Source organism: Pleurodeles waltl, chromosome 2_2 (genome assembly GCF_031143425.1).
Source record: "Pleurodeles waltl isolate 20211129_DDA chromosome 2_2, aPleWal1.hap1.20221129, whole genome shotgun sequence".
Taxonomy (NCBI): Eukaryota; Metazoa; Chordata; class Amphibia; order Caudata; family Salamandridae; genus Pleurodeles; species Pleurodeles waltl.
The window spans coordinates 796,891,256-796,905,877 of NC_090439.1; positions in this window are offsets into that span (position 1 = coordinate 796,891,256).

A 14,622-nucleotide genomic window follows, 5' to 3' on the forward strand; every position below is an offset into this window, starting at 1 on the left:
GTACACCTTGTTGCTCATGAGGAAGGATTTTTTAAGTTTAAAAGTGGAGCATCTGCAAATTTAAAGCTGACATGTTTCGCCAGTGACTAGCCCCGAGACTATTTCCTGAAAAATGTGAAAGAACTTTAATCTGTACATTTTATAAAGAAAAGGCTAAAATAGTAATTCAAAGTATATTTTTTACATTTATTAAAATTACAACCTTTGCTGAAGGCAGATTTGTGTTAAATATATGAGGAAAGTAACATTTATAAAGTTATACTTTTCCTGCCTGAGCACCAATTAACCCAATAAGCATTAACCTGGAACAGCTCACCAACCAGTGCCTCCCTGACAATGAAGTGTGAAAACTGCTTCCACAGCAGAGCCAGTAGCCTGAGAATGAGGTGCTGTTTTTCTTCATCTTGCAGAAAGGACAGTTACGGTGGGCTCAGGAACTTCATTTATTCGCAAATAACCAAGGTAAGGTCTACCCTTTCACGTGGAGATATAAATTGAGACCTTGGGTAAGATAAGTCTTTGTTCCCCAGGTGTACACAAGCCAAGCTAACTCCGAACTGAGTGGGAGGAAAACTGCCACCAAAACTAGTTGGGATTGGACATAGGGGAAGGAACTGCTCATTTCAGTGACCACACTCCTGGGTGAACACACGGACTCTGAACAAGGGAGGATGGGTTTTCCCAACCCACACTTAGGAGTGAGGTGCACTTTTGATGAGATTGTTTTCAGTACAGCAAACACTAAGGGGCATATTTAAGAAAAGTGGTGCTGCACTGTGTGCAGCGCCACTTTTGTTGGACCCTATACCGCCCCCTACTGTCACCAAGTGTGTGGCGTATTAAAAATACAGCACATCATGGTGCAGGGTAGGGGGCAATAGTGCAATTTTTCATGACGCTATTGATGTAGTCTGGAGGAATAGCACCAAAAAACCCTGCAGGGTGAATAGTGGCCCATTATAACGCCCCCTTCTAACGCCTGCTCTGACCAGGTGTTAAAAGTGCTGTGAAAAATTACTCAAGGAAATCTCTTAGATTTCCTTGCGCCACTTTTTCAGTCCTCCCTTCTGTGGGCACGCCCCCTTTGCATCTGTTATGCCTGGCGCAGGCATAATTTAGTGCAAAGGGTTTGTAAATCTGACGCAGCGATTTTGCCTTGTTGGGTCATATTAGCGTCAAAATAAATGACTCTGATGTGTCGCAAGGTGGCGCTAGGGCCTACAAATATGCCCCTAAGTGCTGAAAAAGTGAGTAGAGATACCGATGGGATTTTTTACGCAATTGGTTAGGGAGGAGCAATGAGCCACTCCAACAGAGTGGCTCGTGTCAATCATAAATGTGACATCTCAAGGAAACCTCAGAACACTTTCTGGACCTGTGAAAGATCAGAAGAGGACTAGACCTTGCTTGCCATAACCCGAGAGGAGCCCCAAAAGACTGAATCTGCTCTATCTGACACCCAGGACAAAGAAGTGGAATGCAAAGGTAAGACTGACCTCTTGTATAACTACAGGGACATGAACAGCTAAATAAAAACACATTTTGTTGGATTCCTCTTTGCCCAGTCAAAACTGAGCCTGTACTGGATTTTGTTTCAGGCCTTTGCTGACTAAAGCCCTAAAATCCTAAGAGCCTCCCCTGAAGTCCAAGAGCCTTAGGTGAAGAGCTGAAGAAAAAAGGGCATATTCCAGCAAAGTTTGGGGACTTAGAAAATGCTGACTTTTAGCCACAGGAGGACAGGGACCAACTACCACAGCACACATATCAAAATTACTGCTTTGCAGGATGGAAGAAGAAGGTTTATCCCACGTGGAGCTTCTTTGAAGCAACACATCTGTTTCAGCAGGCCTGGAGGAGAAGGTATCTGGCCTTCTTTATCCTTTTTCAGACACAACCTGCTGCCTTGTCCCACTGGAAGGAAAGGTCTTCTTTGTCAGCGACTTAGGGGCATATGTATGATAAATGCATGCAGTAGAGCACAGCAAGTTACCTTGCTGCACTGCATTGCGTGACAGGAAAAAGGAAAGGAATGCACCATTCACGTTAATACGGCGCATTCCTGCCATTTCCAATGTGCTGATCCGTTTTTGGCTGCCTAGCACCAATGCTGGCACCCTTGTATCATGGTGCAAAGTTGTCTCCATTTCATGCAGGATTGTTTGGGTTGCACGCATGTTAAGCATGTCTGCTCTGTGACATAAGTACCAGGAGATAAGCTCAGTTTCATTTAGTGATGTTTGGTGTTCATCCTGAGATGTAACTGTTATTACTACTTGAGGTGGGAGGCTGCCCACCCCACATAATATTCTGCTTTCTTATACATATCATTCATTCATTCAGTGAGTCTGCCATGTGTCTGATTTGTGTATGACTTATTTTATTAACTTTTTCTGTGTGTTAGATTAATGTTACTTCATTCTATGTATTTAGGGAGAAAGCATATTTGTAAAGCTAGAATTTCGACAGAGCTTCTTTCCGCAAGCTATTTCACGTTGGCTGCATTAGTTTAAATTATTTCTCATATTTTTACAATGTTTATATGTGTAACTATAGTACATTCCCCATACTATCAGCCATAACCAGCTAACTATGGAGTTGATAGGATTCAAAATATTTTTGTTTACTTTACCATTTTGTTGTGTAATTTTTGAGTTCATGTCTTATGTCTGATAATCTGCTCAATGTTAATGGTTTGTGCTTTCCATCTATTAAAGACATCATATCATAGAAGGGCATTAACCTTTAAAGCAATGCTGTCTAACCCTTCATTACAGAAATAGATCTCCACTCACTGAAGTTTCAGCACTGATGGAGCAAACGCGCGTGTAGTTAAAATTTTATAGACACGGGCCCTCCTTTTTCTGGGACGCTAATTTTGAAGGAGTGCTCAACATTCTGGTCTTTACCAAGAGATTAGGGACAACTTCATTAAGTGGTGGATTTGAAATCCCTCAGGTGCTGCCGGTGGCATCGGCGCAGCAGTCTGTGAGCTGACTCATCTAAACGGATGGTGCTAGCAGCATAAATTCCCTCTAAAATGTTCCTGAAAGCTGCACTGTATCAGAAACAGTAGCAAAGTCAGCTGAAACGCTCTGGTCAGATTCAATTCTAAAAGGAAGAGAAAAAATCAATTTCTTGTAGACTGTTGTTATTTATGGAACTAGCTGTAATACCGCAAACCAACAGCATCATTCATCAAAAGAAGTGCAGCATTTGCATCTCCTTACTTTGCAAAAGCAAAGGAAATCACTGGCAGCTGCATCCCTAATTACCGATCTCGCGCAAATGTCAATAAAATGTTTAAAATGTAAAGTGTGTGTAGCTTCATGAATTGTGAATCTTAATAAAGTTAATCGTTTTAAAAAACATTACTGTCAGTGGTCGGTTACAAATATTTACCTATTTGATTCCTAATCAATCTTTGACATCTCTTTGTGACTTGCTAATGTGTAGTTTGAGAAACAATTGTAATTTGGTTTACAATTTATAGTGTATTTATAATTTGGGTGCTGAAAGGCCACATTTTCTGCAGGTGAAATTTCTAAAGTGTCTTCGAAATGTATCTTTTTTTCATATAATATGAGGACCGTGTAGTCCTGTTGTCACAGGGCATATTTTAACCACCTATTTTGAAAACGGGCACCAGAACTTGGATGAATGATTGGTCAGATGCACTGAGTGACTTTGCAATTGCAAGCCCTGTGATTTGCAAACTAACAGAGTAAGCAACTGCAAAATGGCTGTTAAAAATGCACAAAACCCATTTTATGAGTTGTAAACTCGTAGTCAAGTAAGTGTGTTTAGTGTGATATAACTACAATAAATGGGACAACAAACATAGACTTACTAAATCAAACATTATCCAAGGAGTAAAATCATTTGACAAATTTAAAAAGCTATAAAAAAATACAAATCTTAGACACACCACTTGCAGTTTTGGGATTCAAGATATACCAGAGAACTTTCTAGGCACTTAGCATTTGCTGGGTCACGAACACCTCAAATAATATAAAGCTGGGCAAACAAACAGTACAAGCTTTAAATGTTGATCTGCTATCCTAACATGCATAGTAAACATGTAATTTTGAAATTCTTATTCTTGTACCACTTTGATAGCAAAGCCTGTAGAGGTAATCCATTTGTTCAACGATTACAAATTAATATATACCGATCATGATTCACTACAAAGGATATTAATGGTAGCAAAATTTCTAATTTAGGTATATCATATATGCATTCATAAAACTGAGTTAGTTTATTTCCCTCCATATCTGATTCAAAACTGCTTACCAGAATCAATGTTTTAAAGAGTGTTTAAAAAGGACATTTTAGAAATACTGCTTAGATTGGGTTCCAGATGAAGACATATTTGTGAAAAAGCATATATTTCTTTAGCATAGTGTGTTTATCTGACTCCATTTCTTTCATAATTAATGCTCTAGTGTGAAAGGTGTTGACCTGCTGATCTTATGACACCATTTTGCAATGGAGCTGCAAGTTTGAAACGCACTCGACCAAATCCCAGCTCCAAACAAATGATTTGTAACGTAAAACTTTGACCTATATTTAAAATGGCACATAGAAATCTGAAAAACTTGTAAGCAGACCTTCTGTTTAGTTTTTCAGTTCCCAGGTACCAATTAAAACTGGGGAAAACATTTTCGTCCGAGTGTGTTGATTTCTCCGTGTGTGTCGTTAGATAATGCTGTTTAGCAAGGGATGGAGGTAGGATAGTCTGCGTTGTAGACCAAAAGATTTACCTCCATTAGCATATCAACCTCAGAATAAAGAAGAATATTTAGGTTTTCACTGATATGAATTGATTGCTCTTTTCTTGTGGCATAATTCTCATATATTAATTGCACTGGCATTACACTATCTAGAGTGGAATATGTTTTTGGAAACCCAATTCCTAATGTTAAACTAGTGAGACACCATATAGCTTTCCTATTGTGACCTACATATAATGTTTGAGCTCTAAATGAGATCCCTGCCTATAACTGGGGACAGTTATGGTCCATTTTCAGTACCTCGGTTAAATAGTGATGCCAAAAAATCCCCTCATATTTCTGATTTTTCTTTCAAAAGGGATATCGGAATCCAATCAAGGATGGATGTTTGGATGCTTTTGCTGACCTAAATAGCTTTATATTATTGGCAGGTTGTATTGAAAACGAATTGCTTTCTGAAAGGCTATAGAATAGGGCTTTGGAGATGGGTTGGATGGCGTTTATGACACAAAATGCCCGCATGATCAATCTATTTTTTCCTGGTTTAATGACAGGAGATTTATATTCTTTTTAGTACCAGTGATTCCTGGAACACTATTAAAAAAGTCTCTGTTGTTAAAATAAGCTGATGATGCTAGGGAATAACAAATTTAGGGGGCCTGTTTCTCTCTAACTTCTAATCTTGATCTATTAAAGTAACGTGGTGAACTCATGAATTATCAATATCCCTGAGAGGGATGGAATAGCATTTTAATATCTTTGCCAATTCATTATAGAGCTGATAATGAGAGTGTTGAGACAAATATATACAATAGCTAATTTTAGCTGCAAGATGTCCTTCCATAGTAGAATTGCTAGACAGCTATTACTAGATTTCCTTTGAGAATGAAAGTTATTAAACAATGGTCACTCGTATATGTCTGAAGTACCGTGATTTATGAAAGGTACAAATAAAATATATAGGTAGCAGTAACAAAATGTATACTGTTCCTCCACCCCTGGGGGAATACATCAGAGTAGAAGGAATATCACCTTGTACTTTACCATTTAGAATTATGCATCCTAGGGAAGGTCATATTGAAGCTAACCATTTTCATCACGTATCTACGTTTAAAGAGAAATGTCTGCAATCTCATATGAATGAAATAACTCTGTATCCTTTAAAATTGTGCATACACTATTTGAGATATTAGCATTAAATTAGCCTACAATCATCAAGTACAGAGGTTCATATAGTACCCTTATTTTTCTAATTGTGTTATACATTTCTTCGAGGAAATAATTCAGTGCATAACAGAAAACAGTTCATTTTGTTGCTCTCTCACTGGGTTCAGTTGCGAGTACACACTAAGGGGGCCAGGGTCACCGACCACGGGAGCACCGCCAACAGGCTGGCGGTGCTCCATCGAGCATTCTGACCGCGGCGGTTCAGCCGCGGTCAGAAACGGAAAGTCGGCGGTCTCCCGCCGACTTTCCGCTGCTCGGGAGAATCCTCCATGGCGGCGGAGCGCGCTCCGCCGCCATGGGGATTCTGACAACCCCTACCGCCATCCTGTTCCTGGCGGGTCTCCCGCCAGGAACAGGATGGCGGTAGGGGGTGCCGCGGGGCCCCTGGGGGCCCCTGCAGTGCCCATGCCCATGGCATGGGCACTGCAGGGGCCCCCGTAAGAGGGCCCCACTGTGTATTTCAGTGTCTGCAATGCAGACCCTGAAATACGCGACGGGTGCAAACTGCACCCGTCGCACATACCCACTCCGCCGGCTCCATTCGGAGCCGGCTTCCTCGTGGGGAGGGGTTTCCCGCTGGGCTGGCGGGCGGCCTCCTGGCGGTCGCCCGCCAGCCCAGCAGGAAAGCCTGAATGGCCTCCGCGGTCTTTCGACCGCGGAGCGGCCATATGGCGGTTCCCCCCAGGCGGGCGGCGACCGCCGCCCGCCGGCCTCGGAATCAGGCCCTAAGCCCTCTTTAAATTGAGTCTCAGGCATATAAAGAGACTACCAATTGTGCAGCCCTTGTTAGCTGGAACTGTTGGTTTATGTCGGATATCATAATGTATTAACTCCCAGTAATCCAATGACCACGTTTGTTGTAAGAAGATTGTTGCTGGATTTAGTCCATAAGCATGTTTTCTTCTGCAGGTTGTAGGGGCCTGGACAATTCACATTTCTTGTCCACATTTTACAGCTAAATTTTATTCTTTGAACTTCTATAAGAGTAGTTTCAAAGAAGTTTAAAGTTAACTTAATGGGGAAAGAGTTGTTTGGAACACAAGTAGTTCAGAACAAGCATCAAATAAATGAGAATTAATGTTGGAATGTATCTATTGTCACTCTGGACACAGATTTACACATCAATAGCTATCACCTGAAAACAGTCAATGCTGTCTAATACTTGACCAGCTAATCCTTTTTTAGAAAATGTTACCCTAGGTATGTGCATGTGTTTATGCTCTGATAAAGAAGTATGGAGTAAATCATTGTTACCAATTACACATTTATGTCCGGAAAATATCTTGAAAATCCAACAAATTGGATTTTGTGATTAAGAAATATATTTTGACAATCCTGGAATTGAAGTGTGTTCAGCGGCATCTAGGGAGCTTGATGGACTTGAACCCAGATTCCAGAGCATTACTTGCTCATCTTAACTAAACATCGGTGTCAGTTAATTCAGAATTAAAGGTACTGTATTTTCTTTTTGGAGCTTTTGATCTGCTATTATATACAGGCTTACCCTTGGGCTCCGTTGTATCTTTTGATGCAAGCCTACTTGATTGAAGAAAGCGAGCTTCTTATTCTTATGAGATTCATGACGCATTGGATGTTGTTAATATTCAGAGAGTCCTAGGACCTTTTCAGATATATGCCTAAATTTGGTATACATTTTTTTGGAGATCAGTGGTTTAGTAGAATTTGATTTGGGATTGCAAGTTGAAAATGTGTTATACTTGACAGTGGAGTTGGAATCAGATTTTGGTTGGTGCTGAATTTCCTTTATGGTTGTTTTATGAATATTTTCATTGAAGATACGCTGGACGGAGAACATTTGATCTTTTTAATTGAAATAGGTAGTAGCTTTCAGTTTAGCCGACACCTGCAGCTGTGAATTAGGATACACATTTCTTTCAAAACCCTCTTGAAGTTCCATATCTCAGAACTTAGCAACAGTTTTGGGGGTGACAAATTTTGACTCCCAAACTGATCATTTTTAAACCTGATGTAAAAACTGACACCTTTAACACAATTTCTGACACAGTGTTCATCTGAGATTGGGGATGTCCACCAGATTTCCAGCAGGGATAGAATTGAGGAGAGTAATCAGTTCAGTGCATTAAAAAGCATGTGAACTCATAAATGTTTTGCCTGTCTGGAAAAGTGAATCTGAGGACAAAATATCAAATTGTAAATATCAGGAATTATTTATATGAAATAATAATTATATGAAATAAAATAGTGTGATGCAAAAATGTTGTGATGCAAGAATATCATTGTCAAGAATATGATTTTCTTAGATCAGTAACATCGTTTTTAAGAATGTCAATGTTTTTAATGCCATTTTCAGTAATATAACTGTAAATAATGTTCAGTTTTTAATTATTTAAATTTGTTTTAGTTCATACATTATTTGTATGTGTTACTAGTTTGTCTATGATTGTTATTAATTTTTTAAAATAAAGTTTGTACTTTTAAGTTATTTTGATTTGTTTTATTTAATTATCACCGTAATATGTAGTGTTGTTGCGGGTTGTCGGGGCTGCAGGGGGATATGGTTTAAAGTTAATTAAGTAATAATTAATTGATTGATAATTTTAAATTAATTTGTGATTACTGTTAATTGTGTAAATTATTTTAATACAAATCTATTTTAGTTACATTTTAGGTGCGGTTGCTAGGTTTGTAGGGGAATAGCGTGAGAAGTTAAATAGCAATAATTAAATAACAATTAACTGCTAATTTAGAATTCATTCTTTCAATTTTGAAATCCTTTTATATTTTGGGAGTGTGTTGCTACGTTTCTAGAGGTACAGGGTACTGAGTTAATTAGGCAATAATGAATTAAACATGTATTGTTAGTTGATTACTTAGTTGAATATTTATTATGTAATTTATCTATTATTTATATATTTTACTTACATTTTAACTGTAGGTTGCTGAGTTTGTAGTGGAATAGGGTAGGGATTTATCTAAGTAATACCGTTAATTAATAATTTATTTTAGTATCAATTGTGTAAAGTGTGATATACTCATTTTTTAAAATTTTCTTTTAGGTGTGGGTGCTACTTTGTAGGGCTATAGAACAGGAAGTTAGTTAAGTATAATTGAATAACAATTGTGTTATTGATAATTCATTATGAATTAATTGTTAATTAATGTATTATTAATCATGTAAATTGTGCAATTGTTTATTTCTTAATACATGTAGGCCCTCATTATGACATTGGCGTTAAATCACGCTTACCGCCATGCTGATGGCTGCCAACTTACCGCCGCGGCGGCGGGAATCCATTCACCATATTATGACACAAATACACCAATCCGACAGAATAGAGCCACATATACAAATCCACCAGACCAAAGGTCAGTGACAAACTGCCGGTATCAAAACCCACACCATTACGTCAACAGAACAACACCCATCACATTATGACCCACGAATTACCACGGTGGACAGTCAATGGCGGTAAACCATTGGCGGTACATCCCGCTGCGCTCACAATGGACACCCACGGAAAAAACAACACTACATTGGACAATTCAAACAACACACACCTGACAACCATACACAAACCACACCAACACACCCATACCACTATACACCCACATTACCCACAACCCTTTACGATTACAAATCATTGCCACCAGAGAGACACCAAGACCACTGAGACAACTAGAGACACACACGGCTCACAACTATACACCCCTCACGCACGTGACATCACACACCCCAACACACCCTCACCCACACACTTCACATAACACCTACGGCACCACAAAGACACCCCCGTTTCACAGAGGAGGAGCTAAGGGTCATGTTGGAAGAAATTGTCAGGGTAGAGCCACAGCTCTTTGGAGCACAGGTGCAGCAGATAATAATAGCCAGGAAGGTGGAGCTATGGCGGAGAATCGTGGACAGGGTCAACGGCGTGGGACAGTACCCTAGAACTAGGGATGATATCAGGAAGAGGTGGAACGACCTATGGGAGAAGGTACATTCCATAGCAGCAAGACACCAGCTTGCTATCCAGAGGACTGGCGGTGGACCTCCAACTTCCCCCTACAACTCACAGCATGGAAGGAGCAAGTCTTAGCAATACTGCATCCTGAGGGCCTGGCTGGAGTCAGAGAAGTACTGGACTCTCGTAAGTCAACTTTCTACTATTATCACCCCCCTACCTGCATGCCATCACATACTGTCACCCTCACTCCCATCACTCCACTACACCCCACACACTCCAGCATCACATCTCACTTATCCCAATGCCAAGCCCTGCATTCTGTACCAATGCATGAACACCCCTCACAGCCCTGCGTGGACACTCATAACTAAAACATGCACAGCATAGAGAACCAACAGTCCCACCATACACTAACATACAAAAGTGAAATCTGAAAGGGCAAATCAAACCATAGAGGGGAAGCCAGGGATGTACAATATGTCATACACATCAACCATAAGACATCATTTACATCCCCAAAGGTACCCCAGCCAATGTCACCGGAGAGGAGGTGTCAGCATTATCCAGTCAACTAAAAAGAAAAGGCCCACAGTGATGACAGTAACTCTGGCCTTCAGGATCTGGATAATTTACCTGGCCCATCAGGAACCACTGGACAGCCGGTAACCAAAGTCCAAAGTCCAGTCACAGACCACCACAGAGCCTCCCCCATCACATCACCCACCCAGTGTACCTACACCTCTGTCCCCAGGACACATCAATCAGCAGTGTGTCCACCTCTACACGGACCCCAGGCCACACCTCGCACACAAGACAATCAGGGACCTGGGTTCAGTGGCAGTGGGCACACAGTTCAGGGGACAGAGGCAAAAGCAAGCAGGGAAACAGAGAGTACTGCTGTGCACCGGGGGAGGACAGGCCAGGGGAACTAACTCTCCAGGAGGCACTCTCCAAGATCCTGGGAGCCTACCAACATTCCCAGGACACGATGGGCCAGCTCCTGGACAACGTGCAGGAGAACAGGTGGCTGCAGGAGGGACAGTACCAGGGGATCAGGGAGGACTTGCAGGCCATCAACAACACCCTGATCTCCGTAGCAGGGATGATGGCAGACATGGCCAACATTATGAGGGAGGCAACAGCACACCAGCGGGCCCCTGACACTAGCCAGACATCTGAGCAGCCTTCCACTTCTGCTGCCACTAGTGGCCAGGAGGCCAACAGCACCCCTCCCCCTGCAGAAGGTGAACCCCCCGCAAACGTTCCCTGCGATCCAGACAGAAGCCAGAAACACATGCCAAGACCCCCGCCTGGAAATGAGACTCTTCTGATTGTCCCCCTTGTGTCCCACTCAGTCACCCTGTTCACCTTGAACTGCCATTGCTCCCCTTCCTATGCTCCCTTGGACAATATACCTGTGCTACAAACAGACTGGAACAATACCCTGGACTTCCTCCATCATCACCCCATCCCATTGCACTTTCCCCCTATATGTTAGCACTTCAATAAACACACTTTGACAAAAATCCATTTGGAGTAGGTCATGTATATCAAATATGTTTTTTTTGAAACCGGTACAAACATTGCAAATGAACTTTACATAGAATGAGCATAGATTAATGACCTGTAGCTGGCTGTAGTGATCACACCAGGAGTATTTGTCAAATCACCAACATCTGCAAAATGAATTGGCTGAGGGAACAATAAGTGGGCATAGAAGTGGGAAATAGCATGCCATGACATTACACACAACAGATTACAACCAAAGTCATTGAAATGTAACGTTACACTGTCCTACCTGTGTGTCATTGGAAGTATTGACGGATCACAGATGTTCTGTTGTCCTCATCCTCATACTCTGCCTCCTCATCCTCACTGTCCACAGGGCCTACTTCTGCCACAGGGGTATCTCCAGTCTCCTCCTCCTGCAGAAAGGGTACATGGCATCTGGCAGATCTTCTTGGGTGAGTAGCACAAGGATCCACCTGTTAGATGGAGGCACCGGAACCTGGCCTTCAGGAGAACAAAGGTTTTCTCAATTATGCTTCTTGTTTGTCTATGTGCCTCATTATAACATTTTTCTGCCTTTGTCCTGGCATTGGGGGACAACATTTAGCCACACACTATCCTACATGGCCAACACCACAGGCATTCCCCAATATACTGGTTTGGAACCAGGGTTCACCTATTAGCCTCACCCTTGGCCTCGGTAGTTGGCATGTCACATTTGGGATGCTGCTATTCCTTAGGACAAAGGCATCATGCACCGATCCAGGATACTTAGCATTGATGTAGGAGATGTACTGGTCCGTCAAGCACACCCTCTGAACATTCATGGAGTAGAAACTCTTACGATTCCTCAACACCTGTTCATTCTGCCGTGGGGGGGGAGAAATACAATATGTGTACCATCAATCACCCCAATTGTGATGGGGATATGTCCATTGCATAAAACTCTGCCTTCACTGTGGCCAAATCCTCAACCTGGGGGAAAGCAATGTAGCTGCACATGTGTTTAATCAGACAACACTCTTGTCAGCACTATTGAGAACATTGGCTGTGACATTCCTGCTGCCAAGCCCACTGTCACTTGGCAAGAACCAGTTGCCAGGAAATGGAGTACACTTGCACAAGAGGGGGATCCCAGTGGGGTGACGTACAGCAGATATCAGGTCAGGCTCCAATTGAGCTCACAGCTCTGTGATTGTGGTCCTGTCAAGTCTGTAGGTGAGGATAATGTCCCTGTCCTCCAGTGTAGCCAAGTCCACCAGGGGTCTGTATACAGAGGTATGGATCCATCTCAGATTCATCTGCAGCGGTAGGTATCTAAGGGACACAAGAGTGAGGGGGCTGTGACAAACTGCACATTGTAGCCAAAACAATAGTTTGCATTCTGTAAACATGTAATTGGTCAGTTTGATTTGTCCAGTATGTGCCTATTTCTCCAGTGAAGCAGCATGATTCCATAGGGCTGCCCCCCCATGAAATGATGTCCACCGGTCCTGTGTGGAGGGACAGGTGGAAGTGAGGTAATTCCGCTGACGTTGTGCGCCGTGGAGGGATGTAGTTGGGAACCGCTGTGCAATTCATCAATGGTTAAAATTGGGACTTATGGGGTACAGTGGCCAGTGGTGATCTACACCGAAGGTGACAGTATGCACCACCGCGGACGTGACTGCCATTTTCTATCTGATTCCTCACTTGCTGTCTGACCTTTCATAGGAGAGGATCTACACTGAATGTACTGCTGTGATCTGTGTCTGGAACCTACCATGACCCGTGCGACCGTGGAAAAGGCCCCAGCCTTCACTTCGGAGGAGTTGGAGAGACTGGTGGATGGAGTCCTACCCCAGTACGGACTGCTGTATGGCCTTCCAGTCCAACAGGTGAGTACACTGTGGGCATGATGCATGTGGCATGAAAGCATGGAGTTGTGTGTGTGAAGGCCTCATGTAAGGGGGTGGGTGGATGTCCTCTTTGTGATGTACATGTTGTGTGCTGGGCTATGTGTGTGGCAATGGTGATGGAAACGGGTATGGTGGGCCATGTGTGTGACAGTCTGCACTGTTTGTCTAATGGTGTTTTCTTGTGTGTGTTGCCTCTGCAGGTCAGCGCCCATCAAAAGAAGGGTATATGGCATGCCATCCCCAAGGGGCATGCGGACCCTGGAGGTCTATTACAGGCGGAGCATCCACTGTTCGCAAACCATGGAAGGACCTGTGACGCTGGGCACGGAAGATGGCGGAGGCCTAGCTGGGGATGGCCTCCCAATGAGGAAGGGGTGCCCTTCGGCTCATGACCCCCCTGATGACCCGCATACTGGCGGTGGCCTATCCAGATCTGGATGGGCGCTTGAGGGCATCACAGCAGCCACAAGGGGGTGAGTACAGCGGCTATCATTACAACTTACGGCTGGTGGGGTGGTATTTGTGTGTTAGTGGGTGCCCCTAGGCCAGGACTGACATGACAGCTTAGGTCCTCTGGTGGCTAGGGTTCTGAAGGGATAATCCTGCCTACCTAGCTTGTAAGCACCCACTAGTAGTCAGGGCTGCATGGGTCCCAGGTGTGCTGCAGTTGGCAGTGTGTGCTCCTCCTCATGCCTTGGTGGCTAGCAATATCAGTGGTGGGGCAATGCATAGTGCATAGGCCTGTTCCCTGTGTGTGAGGGTGCTGTGTATGCCAATGGTGGTGTTGGTGCAGCCATTGACCCAGTGTATCCTTTGACTCTCTCCCCCCTTTCTTGTTTTGTAATCCTGTTCTTATGTGCATTAGCATAATCTGGCGGAGGTGCAGAGGCACCGAGGACAGAGGGCGCTGCAACCCACAGGAGCTAGGAGGCAGAGTCCACTGATGCTGAGGGCACCAGTGGGACGGAGGGGAGCACCACGGCGGAGACTGGAGTGAACAATTCAGACTCAGATACTTCCTCCGATGGAAGCTCCCTGGTGGTGGCGGGCACTTCTGTGACCACCCCAGCTACAGCCCCCACCCCATACCAACACCACCCTCCCAGCAGCCCCCAGCGTGTTGTCCGTATCCGCTCACCCAGGAGTGTGGGCATCTCCTTCGCCCCAGGCACATCAGGTCCTGCCCCAGTGAGCCCTGCTGCCCTGAGTGAGGAGGCTATTGACCTCCTGAGATCCATCCCTGTAGGGCAGTCAACCATTCTGTATGTCATCCAGGGGGTGGCAGCCCAGATGCAACAATCTAATGCATTC